Below are 12,136 nucleotides of genomic sequence, written 5' to 3'. Positions count from 1 at the left end.
GGGGGGGGGGGGGGGGGGGGGGGGGGGGGGTTTAGTTTTGGGTTGGGGGGGTTGTAGGTGTTCTGGTGGAGCTCCAAGTATCCAAATTTGTGCAATATTAAAAAAGCTTTTCTAAAAATTCTAAAAAAATCAATCGTAATTTTTAGCCATTTGAAACTTGTACTTTATTCTACTGAAATTCAATCGGCTACAAAACTGCATACTCAGAATCTAATTAAAAAACTCGAAAGTTTTACGAAGATTTGTTGATTTTTTTTTTAATTGCATACATTTTTAAGGCAGTAAGCATTTGTACAGATTGGTACATTCTCATATTGGGCTATTGGTACAAAATAAAAAAAATGGGAATATTTTTTTTTGTAGTCAAAAGATTGGTACAACACAGCGATGTTCTACTGAAAAATTTCAACAAATTAATTTTCGTGATTGGGATAAAGAAAAATATTTGGGATACGATTTGCACCAAATTTTGTCAAATACCCAATCGTGTGCCACTGCTTTTAAACTTGTATTTATACGGATGTTGTTAAAGAATGAACTATAAAAAAACTAACCAAAATTAAATAACAACAAAAATAATATTTTAAAACTTGTGAAAATTTGGTGCGGCTATAATTTTTTCGACTACTGTACATTAGACTGCATCACCAAAAAAAGTTTCGGTTTTTCCGGCGGGATTACCAAACCTAGTATATTTTAAGACTTCTACCAAGATATTTCGGAAAAATATTAACATTTACGTGAGCTGGACCGGTTTGAAAATACCTCTAAAAATGGATTTTTTATGAATAAAAATAGTTTCTTAAAGGATTGTTGGGAAAAAATCCCCTCAGATGACAAAACAGTTTAAGCCTAAAAATCTACATAATTTGTTTAGGAAAAACTTGAATAACTGCTCCAAAACTTTACCGATATAGACTTATGAGGTATCAGTGGAAAGGTATTTTCTCACCCTTTTTATTTCTTTTCAAAAAAACTTATTCACGTCCCAATTTTTTCTTTATTCAATACCAACACATCTTAGTTCAACATGGAATGGCACTCGTTTATCTTATCTTCCTCTTTCATATATTGAACGAGCCTATTCGCAAAGAAATTAAAAAGGTGAGAAAATACCTTACCAATGGTACCTCATAAATCTAAATTGGTAAGGTTTTGGCTGAATTATTCAAGTTTTTCTTAAACCAGTCTTTGAAAGAAGTGCAAAAACAGCATCAAAAATCTCATTATTATTATTCCGTAGAATTTTTTTAAATATTTTTATGTAATCTTTTTAAGCTTAAACTGTTCAGTAATCTGAGGTAATTTTTTCAAAAAATATTAAAAAAACTGTTTTTATTAATAAAAAACTCAATTTTTGGAGGTATTTTCAAATCGGTCCAGCTCACGTAAATCTTAATGTTTTTGCGAGATATTTAGTAGGAAGTCTTAAAATATAATAGGTTTTATAATTCCGGTTGAAAAACAGTACCGCTTTGTTTTGTATGGGGAGTGATGCTACTATATATAAGTTGACTATGATTACTCGGTCGTGCTATCATAGTAGCACAATGACACTAAGTGAATTTTAAAATTTTCATTCAATTTGGGATTATCTATTATATTTTTTGTTGTTTGTGTGAAATTTTTTATTTTTATCAGTATTTTTCTTTTAATCAAAATACGTTGAAATAAAAGTGAAAAGAAAAAACAATTTGCTAGAACCCCCCCAAAAAAAATCCTGGCTACGGCCCTGGTTTGAACCATGTCTGTTTAATTCTAACTGCCAGTTAAACATCGTTATCGACGTTATCGACACCCAAAATATAACATGTGATCGATAAAGTAGTCGATGTGCTTAACTGAAGGGTGTACCTCCAATTAGTGCTAACTAGACGGGGTACAAATGGCCTTAAATGAAGGCCAAAACAAAAAACACTTATATAAAGAACCAGTTATGTGGGATAAATTATGGTGGTCCACCCTTAAAGATTTCTCCTATAAACCGTCTATTGATGATTAGTGAAAATATTGCAAAATTTCGTGTCCATAGCTGCTTAAGTAGAGGAGTTACGACGCAAAATCTCATACCTGAACATCGGACTTCGAGGCCGGTCCGTAGAGATAAAATCCGGGCCGGTACTAAATATGGGCCGAGCCCCCCTCCTGCCCTACAAAACACTAGATACTTTTTCAGTGCTTTTGAAAAATACTAATGGCGATTTCGTTTCTACCAAAAATGTTACCTTCTCATCGCCCTCTTCTTAGTGTTTGTGCGTAGAGGGCAAAGAGAAGGTTGAAATTTTCGGTAGAAACGAAATCGGCATAAGTGTATATTTGTTTATTCTCGTAGTATGTGCAGTACGATTTTTTTTTATAGACAAACTTTTTCTTTATGGAGAATGGTGTTTGCTATACTGTAGTACTGATCAAGTGAATGCGTAATAGTCTTTATTGTTTTACTCAAAATGCGTTCCTTTAAACTGGTATAGGCTGTATGCAAGAAACTCGTATCCTATTGATTTTTTGATTTTCCCCTCTTGTGAATAATCGCGACTTACTTTGAAGATAGATCTCCAATTTCGAGTTCAAATCTTTACGATGAAAACATTCAACACATCGAGGCATAATCATAGAAACAGCTTTAGTCAGTCCCGGATTTAGGATCTATGGGCCCATAGGCTCTTTCCGTGGTGCGGGCGCCCCTGGGAGTACAAAGACAAACAGCGGCCACGGGTCTTCTCCAGATTTTAGTTTTTTAAAGTTGTAAACATAACCTAAGTTTACAGGTAAAAATTACGATTAGGTATTTCTATAAATTATAAAAGTACATGCTTTGTAAATTTAAATCCACGTTATATTTCTGGGAGTGTCTATTCGCACTTTGCCAGTGTCACCAGTGTTGCCAGGGTCACCAGTTTCACCAGTGTCAACAGTGTACCAGTGTCACCAGTGTCGCCAGTGTCACCAGCGTACCAGTGTCGCCAGTGCCACCAGTGTCAACAGTGTAGCCAGTGTCGCCAGTGTCACCAGTATCGACAGTGCCGCCAGTGTCACCAGCGTACCAGTGTCGCCAGTGTCACCAGTTTCACCAGTGTCGATAGTGCTGCCAGTGTCAGCAGTGTCGCCAGTGTACCAGTGTCACCAGTGTACCAGTGTCGCCAGTGTCCCCAGTGTCGCCAGTGTCACAAGTTTCTCCAGTAAATTAGTATATAGTGAAAATTATTCCCAATTTTCGCCTGCCGCGCTTTTTCTATCGAAAAAATTCAATATATAGTAAACAGGATTAAAAAATCGGCCGATTTCGTCTGCGGCGCTTTTCTATACAAAACAATATGGCCACACTGGCGACACTGGTGACACTGGCGAAACTGGTGGAACTGGCGACACTGCTGGAACTGGTGGCACTGGTGACACTGGCGACACTGGTTACACCGGCAAAGTGCGAATAGACACTCCCTACATTTTTTTGTTTTGCACTTTTTTAATTTTTACATATGTGCATATGTATATGGGCAAATCCAAATAACAGGTAGACTTTGAAAAGAAAGCTAAATTGTTTAATTTGTGGGCACACCTATGAGCAAAGACTTTGAAGGTTCAACTCACTTAATTGGGACGTTCCAAATTCAATGACATTCTCCGTTATATCAGATTGGCTCCGGTTTTCGAGATAACGGTACTTGAAAATTTTATTAAATTTTAACTATTTGTTTAAGCGAACAGCCACACGCATTTATATTGCATTGCCCGCATTAACCAAGTGCAGCGAATACACACACGCACTTGTATTGCACTCCCGCCCAAAACCAAGTGCAGCGAACAAACACACGCACTTTTGTTTAAAAGTAATTCGCTCGTTCTTAATTTAGTATGCATTTTTTACGCAATTCTCAAATATCTCTTCGCTGAACTTAGTGAAGTGATGGGTCGCTGGCATTTTCAGCTATGCTCAACTTGCTTGACGCATCAACCCACACACGATGCTCAACAATCCCGCTTGATGAATCACAACTCTTCCGGCGTTGTCTCACGGGGCTCTGTATGGCTTTCGGCATACAGAGGTGGGACAAAGGTTACCATTGGTCACAGCGCCTACCCACATTTTTGAACTTGAATACATAACCGGTGCTCAACACTCCCGCTTGACGCACACCCCCAAAAGCTCTTACAGAGTTTTTAAGCGGCAAAGCTACAGCCCTATAAGCCATAGGGACTCTGCATCACTTACAACCATGCAGAGGTGGTAACTGATGGTTGTCATTGGCCCCGACGCCACCCCAAAATATTTTTGCTTGAATAAATTTTTATGTAAATAAATTTATCCTGGTCCTGCCCTCTCACTGAGTTATTCACTATTTTATAAATAACTCTAAAATTTAGCACAATAACCTTTTTTAATATTACCTTAACTATTTCATAAAATGATAGAAATCGGTGCACTATAACATGTAGATTCCATTCAACTGATTATTCAGATATGTGGTTTGGCCTCCAACTTCATTATAAAGAATATGTTAGCAGTGTTTATGATGAATAAAAATAGTACTTAATTTCTTACCTGCTTAACTGGAGGAGCTACATGTTATAGTGAGCCGATTTCGATGATTTTATGGAATAGTTAAGGTAATATTAAAAAACGGATATGTGCAAAATTTTAGTAAAAGTACTTCAAAACTGAGGGAGTTATTTATAAAACCTTTAAAATTTAAGCAAAGTTTGAATCTGGCAAAACTGGGGACGCCATTGAATATAGAAGGATTCAATTAAGTAGGAGCAACTATCAGAACCTTTGCCTAAAAAAGTTGATTTGATTCCTCGCTCGAAATATTCTCACTACAAGAAGGATCCTCATTAAAGTAGTAAGTAGTAAATCAGGGATTTTACACACTTCTAGTAAAATTTTTTTGAGCATTTTACAGGTGTATGTAATGTTATAAGGACTAGTAGTTACAAAAAGATGGAACATTTTCCTTAAATTCGGTGCTTTTGTCATGTGTTTACAACCCTCATAAATGTGTCAGTGTGAACGAATTTTTTACTATGTTGTCCACTGTCGCCATCGATTATGATAATTTGATTATTTGCGGGGATTTTAATGTGAACCTTTTATTCAGTGACTTGTCTAGATCCCCTTTGTTAGATGTTGGTCTATGTGGTTAACTTGTCCGTTCTCACTAGATATGGTAATAATTGTTGTCCTAGTCTACTACATTATTTCCTCGTGTCTGATCTGTCTATTGTCCTGAAATTTGACCAGTTTTCCTTTGTCTCTGACCACGACTTAATTTTCTGTGCTTTCGACTTAAATTTTGACTACCACAGCGCAGCGCTCAGTCCGTCCAGTTTTCCTGACTATCGTTTACTAAATATTACGGATATATTAGCTGACATAGCCTCCATAAATTGGTCTCATTGTTGGACCATTAGCTGTGTAAATGAGAAATTGCGTTTTTTAAATGAAATCATTATAAATTTGTTTAGAACACTTGTGCCAATTCGCACCATTCAAAACCGATCTACCTCATGTCCTTGGTTCACCAAAAAAGTTCGCGCTATGATTGTCAGACGCAACAAAGAATACTCTGTATGGAAGAAGAACCGGAATGACTTAAATTGGCTTATAAACTTGTGAGGAATGAGACAACTGCCTTAATAAAAAGCGAAAAGTTAATGTATTATAGTAAAATGTTGAATCCTGTGCTTCCGAGCTATGTTCTGTGGCGTAATTTAAAAAATTTGCGCGTACATATCAGTGACAGTCCTGACTGCTTACTCAGCCCGTCAGTGTTAGTCGTACCACCACTTCCTCTTGTGATAGTATTTCCACCGCACCCTATCATCTACCTTCTATATTTGCTGGTCAAAAAGTCTTTGGATTTAATGCTGTGTCAGAAGTTGATGTAGCAATATGTATAAACAGGATACGCTCAAACGCAATTAGGGAAGATGGCATACCTATTAAGTTTGTTAAAATAATTGCACCACATATATTGCCTACTCTAACTCATGTCATCAACCATAGCATCACTACCTCGTGTTTCCCCGATATGTGGAAAGTTGCAAATGTANGAAAAGTTAATGTATTATAGTAAAATGTTGAATCCTGTGCTTCCGAGCTATGTTCTGTGGCGTAATTTAAAAAATTTGCGCGTACATATCAGTGACAGTCCTGACTGCTTACTCAGCCCGTCAGTGTTAGTCGTACCACCACTTCCTCTTGTGATAGTATTTCCACCGCACCCTATCATCTACCTTCTATATTTGCTGGTCAAAAAGTCTTTGGATTTAATGCTGTGTCAGAAGTTGATGTAGCAATATGTATAAACAGGATACGCTCAAACGCAATTAGGGAAGATGGCATACCTATTAAGTTTGTTAAAATAATTGCACCACATATATTGCCTACTCTAACTCATGTCATCAACCATAGCATCACTACCTCGTGTTTCTAAATTTTTTAAGCGATTAAATCCGGCAAAAATTTATTTTCAAAGCTATCTTACAAATGCTTATATCAAGATATAAAAAGCCCACACAAATATTGCCACTGATATAACTTATATCTAGCGACAAAAATGACAGCTAGGCAGCAATAAATTTTACCCTGTGGAGACGGCCAGTAAGTGTTTTATCTGCGCTGTCTAAAGTCTTTGAGTTATTGATGTCCAACCAAATTCAAGCGCATATTAGTAAATTTAGTCTGGTTTTAGAGCAATGCATAGCTGCTCTACGGCTATCCTAAAAATTTTAGATGATATAAGAATACCCTTTGACAAGAACGAGTTAACCCTGTTATGCCTTCTTGACTTTTCTAAAGCTTTTGACTCTGTGAACCATAACCTTCTGTGCATGAAATTGAAAAATTATTTTGGTTTTGGGAATTCTGCAGTGCGACTCATGCAGAGTTATCCGGTTGGCAGAGCTCAGCGTGTTAGAATCGGCTCTCAATCATCTGTGCTAAAACCACTACTTGCTGGCGTCCCACAAAGTTCAATATTGGGAGCGTTGTTGTTTAGTTTATTCATAAATGACATTTTTTATATTTGCCAGCATGTGCACATGCATGCATTTGTTGATGATGTACAACTCTATCTTTCAGCAAATTTCGAGAATGTAGATGAACTTTGTTTTAAGTTTACCAATGACTTAGCATCCATCTCTTCCTGGGCGCTGAGAAATTACCTCCGCCTTAATAGTGAAAAATCATATGTGCTACCTATTTCTAAGAAACACAACAACTCAGATGTTCCGCAACTATTTATTGCCGGTAGTTGTCTCAAATTTGTGTCAAAGGTGTAAAATCTTGGCTTTATTATTAACTCTTCGCTTTCATGTGACGATCACGTAAACTCTGTCGTCAGCAAAGTGTACAGCATTTTAAGAAATTTGATAACGACTGCAGCCTACACTCCGGTTGAAGTTAGGAAAATACTTGCGTTACAATTAATGTTACCGATCACATGCTATCCCGTACTTGTCTACAGCAAATCGAATTCTCAATCTGCCCATAAAATTGATGTTGTGTTTAACCACATAACACGCTATGTATTTGGATTAGCGAAATATAATCATATCTCTGGGTGGAGGTCGCGTTTGTTGGGCTGTGAAATCTCTAAGTATTGGAAAGCCAGGAATTGTATATTTCTATGTCGACTTTTGCTAGATAATGCTCCTTGCTATCTCTACAATAAACTAATCTTCCCTAAATCAGCTCGAATAAACGACTTGATAGTACCATCTTTTAATTATCTAACCTCTGCAAGGCTATTCTTTGTCAATGCTATTGGTATCTGGAATTCTATCCCTACCTCCATTCGGAGTGGATTGAATAAAAGCAACTTTAGGAACACCATCAATACGTACTTTCGCTGAACCAAATATTTATTTATTTATTATTATTATTATTATTTTTTAAATTTGTGAGTCTGGGTTTCGCTATCTAAATGTCTTCGCTACATATGTATAATAAGATATATATTTTATTTTTATTTTTGTTTTAAGTAATCTGTATGTATTTTATTTTTACTAGTATTTTTAATCTCTGTTTTGTACTATAAAAGATCTATGATCTTATTGTACTAATGTATTTTCTCTTAATAAATGAAATTAAATGAAATTTGAAAAAAATAAAAATTAGGGCGTGTAGGGGAGCTTTTTTCGATTCTAAAAGTGAAACCCCAGAGCGCAGAAGCTTCTATTTAAAAAGGTATTAACTTTTAAAGTTGCAAATTCACCATACAAATTTCATTGATTCATGGAAGTGTTGGAAATGAACACATATCTATATATGTGCTGCCAGATGATGAGAATAGTAAAAAACTCGCGGGGTTTTTATTGAAAATTTTCACTTTATATTGAAATGCTGTTTTACATAAAAAAGAGTCGCAGGCAGAGTATTAATTTTAATAAAAATGTTCATTATTTATCGAATTATCAATTTTATAATAAAAATGTTATAAAAAATTTTCATTATTTATATGAGTATCGATTTTCATGAAAAAAGCGCGCAGACGAAAATTTTAAATAAAAAATCGCGCGGTTTTTTATTAAAATGTTTCATTATTAATGGAAGTACTGATTTTTATAAAAAAAAATTATTTATATAAAATCACGCGATTTTTTATTAAAAATTTTCGTTATATATCGGTGTATTGATTTTTTTTAAAACGCCGCAGACATTTATTCCCTAATGTCATCGAGATCTTTATGAAACAGATGTAGATTGTTGAAGATCGCTTCATTTTAGTGTACTTATTTAATTTTCGAACATCTGGTAGCACCTTTCTATTCACCATTACAGCTATTTTGATTTATTTGCTTGTTTACTTTGTTGAAGAAAAGTAGTAAAATTATTAAACGCGTTTTATATTGTTAAAAAGTAAAATAAAATACATTTAATATTTACAAAATACACTTCAAAATTGCAACGATCGCATATTTATCAGAATCGGTTAAGTACTCTTTTTATATCAAAATATTGTTATTTGTGAGAAAAAAAATTATTTTTTTTATTTTGAAAAAAAAAATTTGTGGAGGTCGCGCTAGTCGGTTTTTCTAAAAACGGTGAAGTTTTAATTTTTTATTTATTTTTCGTGACATTTTATAGTGCAGCTAAAAATTTTATTTTTACTTGTAATTACTCGGGTATTATTGGGGAATATTCCCTTAATTACATACCTGTCTTGGACAGTTAGAATGGGCCTAGTGCCCGGAAATATGCTTTGGAAAAAGTAGCTTAAAATTAAAACATTGATACTGAACGTTTTAAGCATTGTCATGGGTTCAAACTCGTTACCAGGGGGTCTATAGTCGCTGATTACGCATCTGATGTCTGTTTCTCAAAACTCAAAAAGGCGGTACCAATATGGCGATAATTTTTTTAAAAACTGAGTGGATTTGATCGATACTCGGTACTCGGTAGTTTTCGGGGTCACTGATTACAAATCTGAAGTAATTTTTTTTTAACTCAAAACGGCGGATCCAATATGGCGATCAATTAAAAAAAAGTGAGTGGATTTGGATCCACCATTTTGAATTTTGAATATCTGCTGACATAAGATTCGTACACAGAAACAAGTTTCAACCCATGACAATGCTTAAAACTTTCAGTATCAACGTTTTAATTTTAGAAATTTTTTAAGAAATTGATAACAAAATTGGATCCGCCATTTTGAATCTTAAAAATTGACTTCAGATTCGTAATCAGCGACCCCAAAAATTCCCGAATTCCGAGTTTCGAACCAATCCAGCCATTTTTTTTTCAAATTGATCGCCATTTTGGATCCGCAATTTTGAATTTTGAAAAACTGGCATCAGATGCGTAATCAGCGACCCCTGGTAACGAGTTTGAACCCATGGCATTGCCTAAAACGTTCATAGCAGTATCTTTTCGAAAGCATACTTTCGCGCACTAGGCCCATTCTAACTCTCCAAGACATGTATTAATTATGGGAATATTCCCCAATAATACCTTAGTAATTACATGGAAAAGTAAAATTTTTTTTATCCAGCCCAGTATCCTCACTGAAGTCGAACCCATTAGAAGAATGGGAGGAGCTGAAAACTGTGTTTCCTTTGTTATATAAACAAGCACGATCATATTCACATATAGTTGCAACGTCTGTTCCTTGCGAACAATTCTTTTCGAAAGCAAGAGCAACAATAACCACGTCAAGAAATCGGTTGACTGGCAAACTTAAATAAGATTAACTTGTAATCTTTTCCAATGTATATGTATCTGTGTAAATACTATTCATCATTAAACATATAGTTCTGCTATGTAACACAATTTTATTTATTTTCAGTTCCTACATTATTATATTTTATTATTCGGAAGTTTGGAATTTCCAGAGGATGATTAACTTGTGATTTAAAAAAATAAATTTAACTTAATACGGAATACACAATGAGTACCGATACGATTAGGTATCGATACTTATGTTCGATATTTTTCAGGCATCGATACTTTTTTCGATACTACTTCCAAGTAAAAGTATCGATACCTGCATGGTATCGTTTCATCCCTAAGCACACCTCTTGCTAATAATATATATTATTATTATTATTATTATTATTCAAATTTCACTAGCACTACATAGTACCATATAGTGGTAGTGAAATTTGCAATGCATTACCACTAAAGTGCATAGTGGTAGTGAAAACAATTTGGCACTACCACTAACCATATAGTGATAGTGAAATATTTTTTTCACTACCACTATGCACTTAGTGGTAATGTATTTCCCATTTTACTACCGCTACACGAATAGTGGTAATGAAATGCAGCGTGCCCAACCCTGGTACTAACGTATCTACATAAGTAAAATTTTTAGAAAATTATTTCTTTTTTAATTCAATATATTTTTCTTTTTTGTTTTAACTTTTAAACTTTCTTTTAAAAATAATTTTTTTTTTTAATTTTTTTTTTATTTACTTTAGCCTGATTTTATTTAATTTTTAACATTTTATAGTTTTAAAAAGAAAAAATATATATGAGACAATTTTTTTCATATCGGACCCCAAATTTGGTGTCACTTTTTCGATTGGCTTTAATTTTTTTTTTTGGGTTCTATACAGGAAATATGCTAACACGTGTTCGTGGAATTTTTTTTTCGCTTTTTTCTTTGGAGATATGATCTGTCAAAGTTTGCATTTTTTTGTGTTTCTGACTAAACATGTGCTCCTTCAAATCGCTATATCTCGGGTTCTGTCCATCGTAGAGACTTCATCTTAACGTTNGTGTTCGTGGAATTTTTTTTTCGCTTTTTTCTTTGGAGATATGATCTGTCCAAGTTTGCATTTTTTTGTGTTTCTGACTAAACATGTGCTCCTTCAAATCGCTATATCTCGGGTTCTGTCCATCGTAGAGACTTCATCTTAACGTCGTTTTAGAGCTAAAGAAACGGGCTTAATATTTCTATATATCAGGCGGTCAAGATTGTCCTAAAGCTAACTTAGCTGTTAACAGTTGAACTTTTTGAAGTTGATATATTAAAGACCAGTAAATTAGCGATTTATATACCATCGTAATCTTTGTTGAATTCTCTATAAAAAACGTTGTTAAAAAAATGGGGGTTTTTCAAGAACTATTTTTAAATATTTTTCTTTATGACGAGATGGTTTATTTTGTGAGAATAAACAATTATTTGTATTTTTTTTTAAACTTATGTTAAGATATATTTGGTAAGGTGTTAAATATCGAGTTTTTGCAAGAATTTAAATTTTATTGCAGATTCCGATAGACAACCTATCCAGGTTTAATATTTGTACGGCAAGATTTTTCTTTAATACAGGGTAAAAGTAGCGTTAAAGTAAAGGAAAATAAATAATATAAAAAAAACTTTTTAATATACAACGCTTTTATAAATGGACTAAAAAGTAGAAAATAATACTTCTCAGTCCCATAGAATTTGTTTTGATAACTTTTGATTTTGAAATTTTAGCAAAAGTCATTATAAACAATCTATGAAATTGAAAATGAAAAACGTGGAGCGCATGCAATACAAAGCATTCGATTTAATTGACAATAGTCAAACTACATAACGTAGACCTAAAATTTCTACAGCGAAAGTAGAACTTTGAAATCGATTTTAAGCGGTCGTTATTCATATACCCACATACATACATACATATATTACTTTTCATATCAATTCAA

General features: G+C 34.2%; 1 protein-coding gene across 1 annotated transcript in view; it reads left to right on the top strand.

Moving 5' to 3' along the window:
* Positions 1–12,136, top strand: part of LOC108366272 (protein unc-119 homolog) — a 47,876-nt gene that overhangs the window by 34,804 nt on the left and 936 nt on the right. The gene's annotated exons all lie outside the window — the stretch shown is intronic.

Source organism: Rhagoletis zephyria, unplaced genomic scaffold, assembly GCF_001687245.7.
Source record: "Rhagoletis zephyria isolate East Lansing unplaced genomic scaffold, Rhagoletis_zephyria_1.1 Rzeph_scaffold_02209, whole genome shotgun sequence".
Taxonomy (NCBI): domain Eukaryota; kingdom Metazoa; phylum Arthropoda; class Insecta; order Diptera; family Tephritidae; genus Rhagoletis; species Rhagoletis zephyria.
This window is presented reverse-complemented; position numbering and strand designations above follow the sequence as displayed.